This window comes from Carlito syrichta, unplaced genomic scaffold (assembly GCF_000164805.1).
Source record: "Carlito syrichta isolate Samal-C Ts95f unplaced genomic scaffold, Tarsius_syrichta-2.0.1 Scaffold315701, whole genome shotgun sequence".
Lineage (NCBI taxonomy): Eukaryota > Metazoa > Chordata > Mammalia > Primates > Tarsiidae > Carlito > Carlito syrichta.
The window spans coordinates 413,736-429,293 of NW_007259797.1; positions in this window are offsets into that span (position 1 = coordinate 413,736).

Sequence of the window (15,558 nt, forward strand, 5' to 3'; positions counted from 1 at the left end):
GGCCCCCGTGCTTGCTGTGTGGTGCCCTGCGTCTGTAAGGCTCCCAGTGCGTGACTGCCCGTGGACCCATCGTCAGCAAACCTGCAGGGAGAGTTCCGAGGTCCGTTTTGATGGTGACTCAAGCGTCCACAGGAATGCCTGTCGGAGGGCAGGGCTGCTGAGCTCACAGGGACCAGGAGAGATGGAGCCGGGACTGCTGGGGAGCTGCTCCTACTCTTGTCATGGGCTTTACTGGGAAGGTTGTTTATTCTTCTGTGCAGGAGTCAGAGCAGATGTCAAATAAGTCTTTTACTGTTCTATAAAAGTATTTTATTATTATATTAGTTTATCGCAGCGTTGTTCACAACAGCAAGAACCTGGAAACAACCATGCTGCCCATCAAAAGAGGACTGGATTAAAAAAAGGTGGTACCTATACACGATGGAATACTACGCAGCCATGAAAAAGAACAAAACCATGAATTTCGCCGCAACCTGGATGGAACTAGAGTCTATAACACTGAGTGACCTCTCACAGAAACAAAGATCCGAGTATCACATGTTCTCACTCATAATGTGGACCTTGAACATCCAATGCAATACTATAAGAAAATGACTGACGGTGCTGGGAAACTATGGGGGGGATGGGATTAACAGTAGCAAATATCTGTCGGGGGACGGGGAAACACCTCTTATCAACAGGGTGCCTGAATGAAACGTAATTGTACACCTAACCCTTAACTGTACCCCACAAAACCATAATAAAAAGTATTAAAAAATAAATTAATAAATTAAAAAAAAGTATTTTACACACCATTCTTTTCTCGCTTCATGGTTTAAGCCATTTCTAATATCGTAAGAACCAAGCGCGTAATGAAGTGAGAGTAAAAACGTGTGCCCAGGGGAAAGGCTTGCCCCCCCCGTCAGAGCGCTCTGCTGTTCACCGTGCCACACCGCGGCCCCCGGCGGAATGAGTCGGGGCGCCACGTCCTGCGCGTCGCGGGTGGAGCAGCAGCCACGGCGGCCTGGGACGAAATGCTCGCCGCAGACCGAACGTCTGAGGCCCGCCCAAGGCGTGCTGACACTCAGTGCTTAGGAGCGGGGCCTCCGGGAGGTGAGTAGGCTCCGAGGGCGTTCCTCAAAGAGGTCCCTCTCTCCGTCCGTGCGAGAGCCAGGAAGGGACCCTTGCCAGACAGGGACGCTCCCGGCATCTTGATCTTGGGCTTCCAGCCTGCAGAGCTTTGATCGTGTTTCTGCGGCTTATAGACCACCCAGTCCAGGGTGTTCTGTGACAGCAGCCCAGACGGACACAGACAGGTTCTGCCGTGTGCAGCACAGACACATCCCTCGGGGGTCGTCGTGGTCCAGCACCTGCCTCCCACCACACCAGGAGCAGCATTTCGGAGGCCTCTACAGCACACGTGTGAAGTAGGAAACGGCCCACTCTCAGCCCCCTCGCTTACTTCCTGGCAATCCAGAAAGGCTGCCGCTCTCAGGCCATCTGTTTCGGCTCCTGTAAATCAGGGTGTCAGGGCTTCTTAGAGAGATACAGGTGTGCCAGATGACTAAAACAATGGGTGCTGGATCACACGGGCACAGCCAGCCAGTCTCACCAGTGGATGTATCTACCAGCAACCCGCGGAACTCTTCCTGCCACAGACTTCGTGTGTGCCCCAGAGGGCCTGGAGATCTCCCAGTCCAAAGTGCCTCCGCATGGTCGACTCCCATCTGTCCTGCCTCAACGTTGCTTCCTGGGAGCTCCAGCCCCCCTGCCTAAATGCAGTCACTAGTACCGCGCACTTTTATTTTCTCCGTGCCACGTTCTGTCATCTGAGATCATCTTGATTATATATGTGCTTGCCTGGTCATTGTTTTTGCTCATAATAGAAAGTGAGGGTTCCAAAGACACGTGTCTTGTTTGTCACCCTTATTCCCAAGTCCTAGAAAAGTATCCGGACACAGGAAGTAAGTGCTTTCTGAATGAATAAATAAATGAACCCAAATGAAATTTTTCTTGCTATTGTTGTGAACATTTTTTAGACGTTTAAAATTACGTCATGATTTGTTTTTGTCTTCCACTTACAGAAAACCCTCAGCAGATAAAATGTACACCTTAGAATGTTCCAGGCAAGGACAGCAAACACGTCCCATCTGCATTTGCACATGTTCCCTCAGTGAGTGCAGAGAGTACAGCCAAGAAGACACGGAGAAAGAAACGAAACACAAGACCATGGGTATTCAACATTCATCAGCAGGGACAATTTCTCCCCTGGAAAAAGAAAGACAACATTAGTTTAATGGGAACCAGTATCTCTGGGCACCTTTTCCCCTGAAGAAAAGAAAGGCCAAGAAGGGACTTAGCCAAATAGAAACTTAAATTTAGTCTAGTATTTCTAGGGGTCCTAAGTCAAGAGGTTATTGAAGCTTATTTCTCTTTCTTTCGATTAGGTAAATTTCCAGCTCAGGCACATGGACTGAAATGGAAGAACAATCAGTTATTTTAAAAAGTACATTTGGTGTCTGTCTCAGTTGGAAAAATAATTGAAAGCATGAGTGTTGTGTGGTTTCTCTAAAACTTCAAAAGTGTACCTCATCACAGAAAGGGGAATGCCATCTGTTTGTTGTTAAGGTCATGTTTTATTTTCCTGCTTATATTTTCAATATATCCAATGAACTTCGCTTTTTATAAAGAAAATTACTTATTATTTATGCAAGGCTTGCATTAGTGATGAATTTGCTCATTTCCCCCTTTCCATTAATAGTAGCATGGTGTTAGATAATAGATTACAGCCATTTGGCAATTAATCACAGTCGCCCACTCTGGAAATTGCTCACTGGCCAAAATAATCAGTGGAAACTACTCAGAAAAGAAAGGATCCATCTTTTGTGAATCTAATGTTGGCAGATTTGCAAAGTCTGGTAACAATCGCTTTTGTGCAGCAACATATAGGAGTGCATTGTCAAGCAGAATGTTCAGGCATTTGGCTAGCAGTGCCTGTCTACCTCGGCAATGGTGCAGCAAAAGCCTACAGTGGAAAATGTAGCACTTCAGAACTTGACACGTAGACTCGGGGAGGTGAAGAGATGTGTCCAAAGCACTCTCTTCCTTAGTGACAGAATTGGGTCTGGAACTCAGTTCTCCTGATTCCTGGCTCAATGCCCGCTCCGCTCCTTGGAGGTCTGTGAAGTCAGTGTTGTACCTCTGAGAGTGGTGCAGCTCACAAAAATCCACGAGGGGCTTCACACACCAACCCCACTGACACATTGAAGGCCCACTATGTCCTGGACTGTGCTAGGTAAACTGTCTCACGGTTTACTCACAGCATTAAGTACACAGGTTAGTTGCTATATTACTGTTTTGAAATTATGTCAGGCTTTGTCTACTAATTCCTCATTACCTATACACTTAATTAAAGATACTGTTCATCAGTTGAGTGCTATATAAGAACCAATGATTAGACACCAGGGATACAGAAGAAGTAGAAGCCCCACCTTCCAAGAACTTTTCGACTCCTCAGACAAAAGAAATGGACAGGGTGGCACTGATTCAGATGTCTCCTCTAGGATACTACTCTTTTAAAATTCTTTTTTAGTTGTTCTTTTACTACTGTCACCAGCCTTTCCTCTCTGCCTTGAAGTCTCCTCTTCTCCTCCCTCTGCTGTTGCTCACATGCTGGGCTTCCTTGGAGCTCTGTCCTAAGTTCTTTGTTCTAATCTCCTGGCGTTGTCTCATTCAGTCTTGCGGTTTCTATTATCATCTGGAGCAGGAATTTTGGGGTTAGGACCCACAGAGAAGTCTTGGGGACCTGAGGTTCCCCTAAAGTTGTATGCAGATTATATATATAGCCCTTCCCGTTCCTCCCCTGAGACACTCTCCCACCCCTCGTTTGCCAGTCTCCCCAGCCCATCGCCCCTGCAGCAGCCAGCCTCACTCTGCCCCTGTGGCAGGCTAGCGCGAGTCACCTCCAGTATCCCCTTCCTCAGGAAGGTGACCTCACTTCTTCAGAGGGCGGGATCTCCCTGCTGGATCCCCAAAGCCCCCTCCCTTGACAATATCTGGAACTTCACACATTATGGCGTTTGGCTTGTCTCGTTTCCGCTAGGTACTGTGAATTGACCGAACGCAGGGCTTACCCCCGCACATTGCACTACTTCCTAGGGTCTGGGATAAACATCAGAACGTGGCGGGTACTCTGTAAACATGGAGTGATGGACAAGCACTGCAGGCCTGGCGCAGACAGGGCGGTGCTGCTGGAAGTCTCGGTGCTGGGTCCAACTGTTACCCGACAAGCAGGGCTTGAGCTTGGACCTGAAGGAACGGATGGGGTGTGACTTAGGCAAGATGAGAAAATACAAAAGACAAAGGCTGGAGGCATATTCTGGGAAAAGGGTTGGAGCTACCTAGAAATGAAAAGGCAAAGAAGTGATCAGTGGAGAGAAGCTGGGGCCACAGAAGGTTAAGTCTGGTGTGGGAAATGGTTGCTCAAGTTGCAGACCAGGTAAGAACAGAGAGTGAATATCCTTGACTACTGGGGGAGGAGGGAGCCGCTGAAAGTGTCTGAGCAGGGGAGGGGCATGCAGCCAGTGACGCAGTGTTTCAGAAAGACAGACAGCATTAGACAGTGGCAGTGTTCCTGGAACTTCAGCCTTTTGTGGATGCCATCAGGATTTTTTTTTATATCTGAGTACCGCCTTTACCACACATTCCTCATATTCTTCTTTAAGTGACTTTTTAGTTCAACTGGTCTATTTTTAAAGGAAGTTGCATCAGTACCGTACATTAAAAACAAGTATCGCTTGTCATTAACTGAAATAAACATAGAAGTTAATCCAATGAAAAATGTTGAGTTCTAGGTGGATACTGGTTTCTGCTCAAGTTTCTAAGTCTGTTCTTTCTGTGTTATAAAGATAGATTGGCAAGTTTTATTTTATTTTATTTTTTTACTTTTTTTATTTTAAAGATGTAGGGTAAAATTCAGGTTAGGTATACAAATGCTTATTATGCGGGTACCCTTGTTGATGAGGTGTTGATGAGTTAGTTTTAAAAGGAAATAAAGATCCTTAACAGAATAGATTACTTCCTACATGCAACAATAATAATAAAAATTTGAAAAGAGACTTCATTTCCCACATTTGTTTCCTTGTTAGCCATACATTTTTTGTTTCAATCTCCTACCTCTGCTGGAGTGGAGTGAAGCCACTGTCTGTGTATGCTCGTATCTGTGTGGCCATGTTCCAGGAAAACTGTCTCTGAAAACGGACTGGGAGATTCCCATTTCTTTAGAAACCCTTCAAATCTTTGCTTTTACAGTCTACGTACTAGTAAGATAGTGGTTGTATTTGTCTAGAACCTTCACTAAAGTTTCTGAAGTATTTACGTGTTATAATTTAGTGAAAAAGACAGCCATATTAATAGATCTACGTGGGTTTATAACAGTTATCTATCCACATAGTACATATTTCACCTATTTCTAAAAGTTGATTTGAGGTGCGGTTATATAATAATTATAAATTGTTGATTAATAGTTAAAAGTAATTATACAGTTTGCTCAGTAGAGTCTAAAAATAAAAACTGGAGGTTAACAAATTAATCCCGTTGGTCATAAAAAAATACAGTGAGAGATTTCTGTGTGAGGTCCACCACCCACAGGGGAAGGAGGACAGGACAGGCTGAGCCTTGGGCTGACCGAATGGGAGCATCTAATTTTGCTCGCTGGAGACAAGACAATACCCATCATGTCTTTGGCACAAGCTCCCAGGCGAGGATGACAGTGCGGGCAGACTCCAAATGCATGGCTGTAGAAGAAAAATAAGACTTTAGACTGACAGTTCAGCTTCTTTCTCAGCATTACAAAGAGCAAAAAGAAAAAAAATGAAGTCCAAAAGATTAATACAAAATAGACAGAATCAAGGATCAAGGGACTGTTCCATCCCCCAAACAGAGGATGGAGCAAGTTTGGTCACCAAGAATTCACCTACAGTCTGCTGAGGAGCGTGTGGGTTTTGATGCCACTTCAGGGCAATAAAAATGAAATGTCCCACCATCTTAAAGGTTTGAGACTTATAATAGAATAAGCATTTGACTAATGAAACAACATGTACTATAACGAACAAAGGGTTCTAAAAAGTTGGTTTTTAACAGCCTAGGTAACTTTTGCAGCTTGCAGTCTTTTATCACCTTGTAAATCACCCCTGGAGAGAAATAACTTCAGAGAGACAAGGCAGATGTCCCTTCCCAGCTGTCCACCCAGGATTCTGGCTCTTGTTTCTCAAACCTACTGTTTTTGCTGACACGGTGGTACCACACCTTTATTATGGGAAAGGAGGGCTGGAGCAGAGCTGGACCTGGTGCAGTTCAGTAAATGCCTCACTAAACTCCCCTGCAGAGGCATTTCCTCTCCCTGGAGGGCTGTGTTCAGCCAGCATGTTCTGTTGGTGGAAATTAGTCTCCTGGTGTTAGCCAGCTGGGCCCAAAACAACAAACGTTCTTTTCTCCCAGGTTGGTGTGTGGGAGACTGCAGCAGAGTTCAGGATTCTTACAAAGTGCCCTTCATTTCCAGATTAGATGGGAGAACAGGTCAGAGGCGCGCCCTTCCCATGACGGGGAGCCAGTGGTTGGACGTGGTCTGCTTCAAATCTGCTTTTGTGCCATTACCTGCAGTAAGTCCAAGGCTAAGCTCCAGGTTAACTGGGGAGAAAGTGTATTTACCCAAGATAATCTGGGCCAGGATGAGGAAGAAAGGGCGAATGTAATTCGATCATTCCACTGAACAGACCATATATTATGCTGGTCGGTTGGTCACATGGGCACTTAACTATAGAGCTTTAAAACCTAACTGAAAATCTCTGAGGTCAAACTGGGCTGCTCTACTCCAAAAAGACGTGTGCTCATAATGGTATATTTTACTAAAATGTCAGGAAAGGACCCTGTTTTTAGAATGTTGACACAGATGTGTAGATTTGGTCTCAAAAAAATTCTTAGCAAAGTAGCTAAACCTGTATTTCGAGGTGTATCTGAGGAACTATGCTAAGAAGGTTCTACATACGATCTCATTTAGTTCTTATGACAGCAGTGTGTGGTGGTTGTTACACTCATTTTTCACATGAAGAAACTGAAGTTTGGAGGCTACCTTGTATAAAGTTTATCAAGTTAGGTAGTCCAGAGATGGGATTTGAAGCCATGTCTGTCTGATTCTAAATTACTATGTCAAGTTGAATGAACGTCTTAAGGCTTAACCTTAGTGAGACACTGAAACTCAGAATGTACTTGCAAATTTTGGTCCCATGTTCATATCCTTAACATCAGTTATTCCACTTCAAGAGACTTATCTTAGGAAAAATATCTTTGATATTAAAAAGATATTTGCACAAGGATATTCATGGCAATGGTATTTGTTATTGAGAAAAATTAGAGACAATATAAATTTTTTGAATGAGAATAATTATGTGAAATATGCTTTTAGGTGATTCATTTCCACACACACCACCAAATTTGTCAAATGAATATATACGTGTATGCATGTGTCAAATACACATATATAATGTTACATATATATGATTTATTTATCTGTAATTACAGACTTAGACTTTATCCTGCCACCTGTATGTATGTCCTGTGTGGAGAGATGCGTACACATCCATAGCTGTGTGAGTGTACATATCTATATACACAAATGCACACACATACCTTCATCAGGGCTTCCATCCCTGACTCCTCATTAATGGAAAGTTTAGTAGAAGCAACAGGAACATCACTCCAACATTCCTATACTACGCTATCTAGCATAACACTTTTAATTGTTCCTGGCTTTAAATGGAAAGGGCCTTTCAGGGAGAGATGTAGAGACAATGACTCCAAGAAAAAACGCTGGTTTTGAGATTAAGTGGCTAGTGTGCTTGTCAAAAAGTGACAAGACAGAGTAAGAAGCAAACTGAAACAACCACCCCCACAAAACCCAGAACAATGTGCCTCCCTGAAAGTGTTTGTGAGGAAGGGGAACTGAATTTCTTTCTCAGTAAGTTCTTCTGGAGGCAGAACAGACAAGAAACAAGAATTGGATGTATTGACAAGTCTATGTCTATGGTAAAAATTTCTCCAACAGGGAAACAAGACCCCAGGTTCTGTAATAAGAATTGAATTAAGGTCAGCTAGTATTTATTGAGTAAATGCTATGTAAGGCAAGCATTTTCCTACACAAAGCATGTCATGGGATCATTTTACTATGAGCAATTTCTGTATTTAGTTGGACAGATTTGTTCATTAAGGTGTCTAAAAGTGTTGGATAGTTCTGGATTGGTTTTTTCTTTTTCTATTGAAATATTGTTTTGTAGCATAATTTAATCTATTTTACTTTTTGTTTGTTGTTTAAATCCATGACTTGTTGGGTGATCCTAAAGTCATAAAATATTTATTATTATAATTTCTTTTTATGCAAGACGGTAGCATAGAGTCATTTTTACCTCAGGACTCAAATTATTTTCAACAAGAAATTTAGGATGCCATTAGAATGAGACAAAAATTTAACTTAAAGATTGAGTGAATAATAACTGATCTCTAGGATGGTTACCAACAACTATTAGCTGTTTAATACAATACTAAAAGCCTTATGGAACTAATAACAATACACTGTATTTGTATAAGTATTCTAGGGACTAAACCCTTTACAACGCTTGAGGATACACAAAATATCTTATGTAAACCTCTGAAGTTCTGGGAAAATACCGTCAAGTATTATAGAAATATATTTATAATGTACAGGTAAAAGGGGACCCAATATATTTTGACAGAGATTTTGGAATGGGATTCTGACAGTCACATTTTGCATTAGTCAGAACAAGAACCATCAAATACAAACAGAAAATGCAATTTTATGTTGTTTTTGTTAATAGAGTTGAATAAGAATTGTTAGTCAAGGAATCATGAAATTTGAGAACAGGAATTGCCCTAAATTTACACTTGAGGCGACAAAATCTCAGAGACGCGCAGCATCTGACCGAAAGTCACACTCTTAGTACATTGCCTTCTGGTTTTCGTTGACAAGTCATTTAAAGGGGAAATTTCGAACTTTTTTTGGAAGGATTACTGTTCTCTAATATTCATCTTTGTGGGAAATACCTTTGTTTGGAAAACCTACACTACCTTTCATGGCAATGAAACTGGGGAGCATCAGAGTCAGTGATCCGAGTGGCGTTAAATCAACATGTATTAGCTTTGCACTAGGCAACCCTCTACAAGTGAGGGAAGGAGAAGGATGAAGAAAGAACAACCGTTAATCTCAAGGGAAAGTGAGGATCTGTTGCCCTTATCTAAAGGAAAAAATCTCTAAATTTTAAATCTGTTTTAACTTTTAATGTTTTTATTTTAGAGATGTGGGTACAATTCCGGGTCGGGCATACAAATGTTCATTATGCAGGTACCCTTGCTGATGAGGTGTGCCTCCCCTTCCCCAGGAAGATTCCTACTACTGCCAATCCTTTTCTTAGAGTCTTATGATAATTGTTCAAGTTCTGCTTATGAGTGAGAACATGTGATGCTCAGATCTTTGTTTCTGTGAAAGATCACTCAGTATTACAGACTCTAAATCCATCCAGCTTGCTGTGGAAGTTCATGATTTTGTTCTTTATTGTTGCATAATATACCATCATGTTTATGCACCACATTTTTTTATCCAGTCCTCTTTTGATGGGCAGCACAGTTGGCTTCATGTTCTTGCTACTGTGAACAATGCTGCGATAAATATATGTGTGCCGGCATTTTTTTAAATAGAATGATTTGAGTTCTTCCAGGTATATTCCCAGTAGGGGAATTGTAGGGTTGTATGGAAGGTTGATTTTTAGATCTTTTAGGGATCGCCACACTGTTTTCCACAGAAGCTGTACTAGTTGACACTCCCACCAACAGTGTAGAAGTGTTCCTTTTCGCTGCATCCTCTCCAGCATCTGTTGTTTTTTGAGTTATTGATGATAGTCATCCTGACTGGAGTTAGGTGATATAAACTGATAAGCATGGAAAGCAAAATTAGCCAATCAGAAGAAAGAATCTCAGAGCTTGAGGACCAAAATACGGAACTCACCCAAACTGTCAAAAACATAGACAAGAAGCTTAAAAAAATTCTTTTAAGTTACAGATATGTCAGGTAGAAGCCAGGATTAACTACACAAAGCAGGCAGTGTGCAGGTGCGGAAGGGACCTCCAACTGGCCCTCTCTTCCCCCGGTTTAGTCCAGGTTCTCTTTGTGATGCTGCATGCCCCCAGCCTCCGGCCGACTGCTGATTCCTCTCTTGTGCTAATGTGATTAATGTTCCACCCCAAGAGCGAGAACATTCAACATTCAGTTCTTTGTTTCTATGGTAGATCACTAAGTATGAAACTGCATCTTATTAGTAGCTGCGCTCAAAGTGTATGGAATGGCATGAAAAGAAAGTGGCTTTGTTTGCTTAGGGATAAGGGTCTTTCCCTAATTCATGTGACCCTGACACTGAGGTGTCACATCTCACCAATGAGCAATGTCACCAGCCTCTTCTCTTTTCAAATTTAGGAGGAAAGTAAAAGTCGCAATTTCAGACTGCCTCAGTTTCTTCTCATTTTTCTTGTCTCTGATAATGAAAAAGTGTGCAACTTTGCCAAAAAAAAGTCCAAAACGAAAAACCGAAATCACTGAGTGGCTTTCAGGTGTGTGGCTTCGCCCTCTCAGTGGTGACCAAGGAGGAGCAGCATGGATGTGACTCACATATAATGGCCTCTTTTTTCTTGTTATGTAAACATTCCAAAAAGGGAAATAACATGAAAGATTGAACTCAGAAAAGACACGTTGTTATGAATGATGACTTAGCAGCAGCGTCACTGCAAGAGAAAGAGAAGCTGTCTCTCTCACCCTGATGGTACTTGCGATAAAATACAAGAGGATGTGGCACTACTCTCCTTGATGAATTGAGCCCTGGAAAAGCCATGAATGTGAAATTATCTGGCACATGATACATCTGCTGCAATAAATAAAAACCCAATAGACAAAAGAAGTGGGAAATGTGGGAAGTATACTTTGCTTCAAACTCTGCCTTTCTAACTTGAGGCAGGACTGCTGGCTTTCTGAGGGCTGTATAATTAGGCTTTTAAGGTCATGATTAGCCCTGTAAAATCCCTTGCCTGGAAACAAAAAGTCACGAGGGAGGCAAGCTTCACCTTAAGAATATGTCCAAATGATTTGTCAGGATGCATGTGGAGTTAGTTGGAAGTTTGCTGTTACTTTCAAATCACCAGGTGTGGCGTGGTCTTCCAACTGCCATTCTGAGAGTCTGTTATAATAAAAGTGGGCACGAGATGAGCCTTTTAAGCATGCTTTCAATTTGCCTCTGCAAAACCCCTTTGGGCTTTAGGGAGAAATGGATGTCATGCTCACAGTGTTTTAAAAATTTTAGGAAGCATCGTCAGAAGACTCCAGATCTCCCCTTCGTAAGTAAGCTTATCAACAAAGATATATCAAATTCCTCCAACACTCACAGGTCTCTTCTGTTCTTTATGGCAACAAATGTAAAATTTAAATTCATTTTACTTAATTATCATAATTCATGAACAGGTGCTCCTCCATACCACGCCTCCCTAGAACTGAGACACAATTTCTAGAAAAGGTCGTAAGGGACAAATATGGACTGACATTACTTTTTCCCCATTCCAATAGAATTAGAAGCTCAAAAATTAATTTCAAAATAGGAAACACGGTTCTCACCCACACTAGTTTCCAGACTGAGGCTTACATCCACTGTGTGTGCTGACTTCAGTGAGAGGCTGAACTCCAATTGCTCAGGTGGGAGCTACTGGGAGCACTGGAAAGAGGGTGGGCGAGGGAAGCACCAAGCCGCTCAGAGTCCCTGTTCTGCTACTCACCTCTGCCTTTGGTTCTTTATGTGCAGGTGAGCAACTGAGAGCTGGTGATCTCCGAGTACGGTTGACCAAGTGCCACTTTGAGTACACTGTTAATTACTTTTAACCTAATGCTAGGCTACCCTTGCATTCCTCAGGTTTGACCTAGAGTTTTCTCCATAACCCTTCCAGCTGACTGTGTGGTTCTGTGAGTTTTCACTATTTGCCAACTTGTTGGTGAGACCGGATGAGAGATGTATGAAGTGTTTGACTTGGAGCCTGTCACTTCGATGGTCAACAGACACTAATTGCTTGTGTCATCCTGCTCAGTGGCATGACATAGTGATCCGTCTTGCAAATTCAAAGGTTGGATTTTTTTGAATTTGATCTAACTGAAAGGCCATGACTTTCTCCTTTCTCTAAGTTTGAAGTGCAGTTTCTGTTCTGGAGAAGCCTTGCAACAGACCGTATATCTGTCAGTGTATTTGTTTCCAGGGATTTCTCTTCTGCAGTTTTTAAATAAAAGTCTATTGCTGCAAAGCTCTTTTATCTGTGCTCTGAACAGGAGTGGTGGTTTAATAGTTTGTGTCGTGAGTAGGAAGATGTATTTCTTCAGTGGTGATACAAGTGTTAAAAGGAAAACAAATAAATAAACCAAGACAAATTAACAGAGTTTAATTGAGTAAAGAATGACTTGCGAATCGGGCAGCTTTTCGAACCAGAACTTCAGCACAGTCATGTGTGCTGATTTATGGACAGAAAAAGGAAAGTGACCTACAGACAATGGAAGTGAAGGACAGAAACAGCTGGACTGGCTGCTACTCAGTGTTTGCCTTGTTTGAACCTGGTTGGAACAGTTGACCATCTGGCTGAAAGTAGGTGATCGGCACAAGAGCAGATGACAGCCTGTTTACACACAGCTAGGTTACAGGTCATCATGTGAAAGGTTACGGAGAAACCTCTAGGTCAAACCTGAGCTATGCAAGGGTTAACCAAATTTGTTTGGGGTTAAACATAATTAATGATGTACTCCTAGTGGCACTTGGTCGACCTGTATTCTTGACTAGGCTGGGGTAGGGCTTTCTGCAAGCAACTCTGTTGAGACCAGTCCAGCTCTTTGCTTCTATGCATTCTTCCATATGACACTCAGGCCATTGGCCAGTGTACCATTCCAAAAGAAGCCACCACATCATTGATGTTAGACCCTTGTGAGTTCACAGAGATAGAAGGAAAGGCCAGATTATCCTGAGGCTGAGAGTTCACCTGTGCTAGAGCTGACACTGTTGCCTAATGGTGTATCAGCTAGGGATGAGGAGTTTTTACTTCTGCTCTGAATCCAGTTGTGTTCCTTCAAGGCTGCCACCGTCTGTGAGTCTGAGCCTTTTCCTGTGAGATGCCTTTGGCCACCTACTCCCCAGGGACAGCACTTTCACAGGGTGTGCCTTGTGTATAGCCGGCTGAAGAGAGACCTTTGGTTATGGTGAACTCACATCCTTTCTTTCCTGGTCTCATGGTTCTCCTTACCTCTAGATGTTCAGCCTCCCTGCTGGCCTCTTCCTTACTGTATTCTTGACTTGCATCTCATTTTCTGTCCGTGCACATGGTCCTGCCTGTGCGTCTGAGCTAGAGGAGGCGTGGTCTCATAGAGATGGTGTTTTGTTTACTTTTTCAACTTAAACAACCTCAGGTAGGAGCCTCAGTTGGCTTTTTTTGAAGTATGGCTTACAGGTCACCTGCATCACTGGGAGCCTGTGTTAAACACACATTTAGGATCTTACTCCATGTCTCTCGATTTGGGATATCTGGCGTGCATTTTTACCAAGCAACCTGACACTTTTACTGCACGTTGAAGTTCAAGAGACAGCCCCTCCTCGTCTCCTTCTCTTCTGAAGATCTCACTGTCAGGAGCTGCCCTGGCTGCCTCGTGCAGCTCTATTTGAGAGAGCCTGCTGACTTTTCGGCTACCAGAAGCCATGGTAAGTTTGCAGAGCAGTGCATATGCCTCAGCCTAGGAGGCCCAGTCCCGATGCCCTGCTGGGGCTTTCCCTTTTGTACCTATGCCCAGTAGCCATGGCTCTATCACAGCGTGCATTTTCTTCTAATTCTCAACAACCCCCCACATGTGCTTCCATCAGACTCATGACCTGCGTGAGCACAGTTTCCCTGTGCTCTGACTTGTTACCTGCCAATAACGAGCGGCCCACAGAAGAAGATAATGTCAGGACTGTGGGGAGCATCTCAGGCTTGTACCTTTTCACTTTGAGGGGTAGGCTTGCTGATGGGGGTCTGCATCAATCTATCTGCCAGGTGCACTTGCTGGCTGAGTGTTTCTTATTGACAGCTGAGCTGTTCTTATTCCATCTCTCCCAGCAGCTCCTAGTCACTCACATGACCTGACGTTGCACCCCGTGCCTTCTGATGCCCTTACTTTCTGTGGTCGTCACTTCACTCCCGTATGGTGCTACTTCAGTCTTCCAATGCTGCTTATCCTTGATACATGTCTTAGCTGAGGAGGCATCTGTGGTTCCAGAATTCTACCACCACATCAGAGGGAATGGCCTGTCGACACTGTTCAGCCCAGGCTCCCTGTGGGCAATCTGGTAGTCTCAGCTTAGAAAACATTTTAAAGAGTGCAAGCTAACACACACATGATTGTAAAGGAGACCAATTATGCTCAAACGCACCAAAACATTTTAAAGAATGTTATGAAATAGTAGTAGGGACTTTATTGGTGATTTTGCTTTCCCACAGTTCAACTTTCTTGTGTTACATCTGATTCTAGAAATTCGATGCAAGTCTTCTTATCTGTGATGCTTTAATTTTGTTTGACAACAGTACAGTGGGCAGTTCTCATTCCGTTCTCTTTCTCCTAGGATGTGGTAGCAAGCTCCCTATTTTCCCCCAGTATTGTCTACTACCACGCTTCTACTTATTTAGAAGGAAATACACAAAATCACAGCAATTATCAAAATTAATAAAGCTTTGTTAAGAAAGGAATTGTCTCATCTGGAGTGAGTCACTGGGAGACTAGAGAAGTAGAATAGATTTTTTGTGATGGATCTCAGTCCGGAGACTCTAATTAGGTCAAGATTTCCCTGGAGGCACACTATATTCTGAGGACCAAGCCATATTCTGTATCACTTGGATTTTATACGTTTGGAATTTTCCCAATTATTTCATTTATTTTCAGAATACTTTTTTATACAGGGCTAAAAAATAATATATTACTCTTTGAAACTTGTGTTATTTAATTTCTCTTTCTTTTTTTTTTTTTTGAGTTGGAGTCTCACTCGGTCGCCCAGACTGGAGTGCAGTGGCTGCTCCTGACCACCGCAACCTTGACATGCTGGGCTCCGGCGATCCTTCTGCCTCAGCCTTCTGAGTAGCTGGAACTACAGGTGTGCGCTGCCACGCCCGGCTAATTTTTTGATTTATTGTAGAGATGAGGTCTCCCTGCCCAGGCGGGTCTCGAACCCACGGTCTCAGTCAATCCACTCACCTCAGTCTCCCAAAGGCGTGGGATTACAGGCTGAGCCACTGAGTCCGGCTTAATTTTTCTTACATATGACTTTATCTCCTCAACTAGGCTACATGTTTTTTGAGGTTAGAGGAATAGATTAAAATATTTTCTTTCTTTGCATCTTTTACAGCACTGCAGTGGTGTTTGGCTACAAGTGTGTGTGGTCACTGTCCAGTGAGAAAAGCATCAGCTTTTCACCTGAC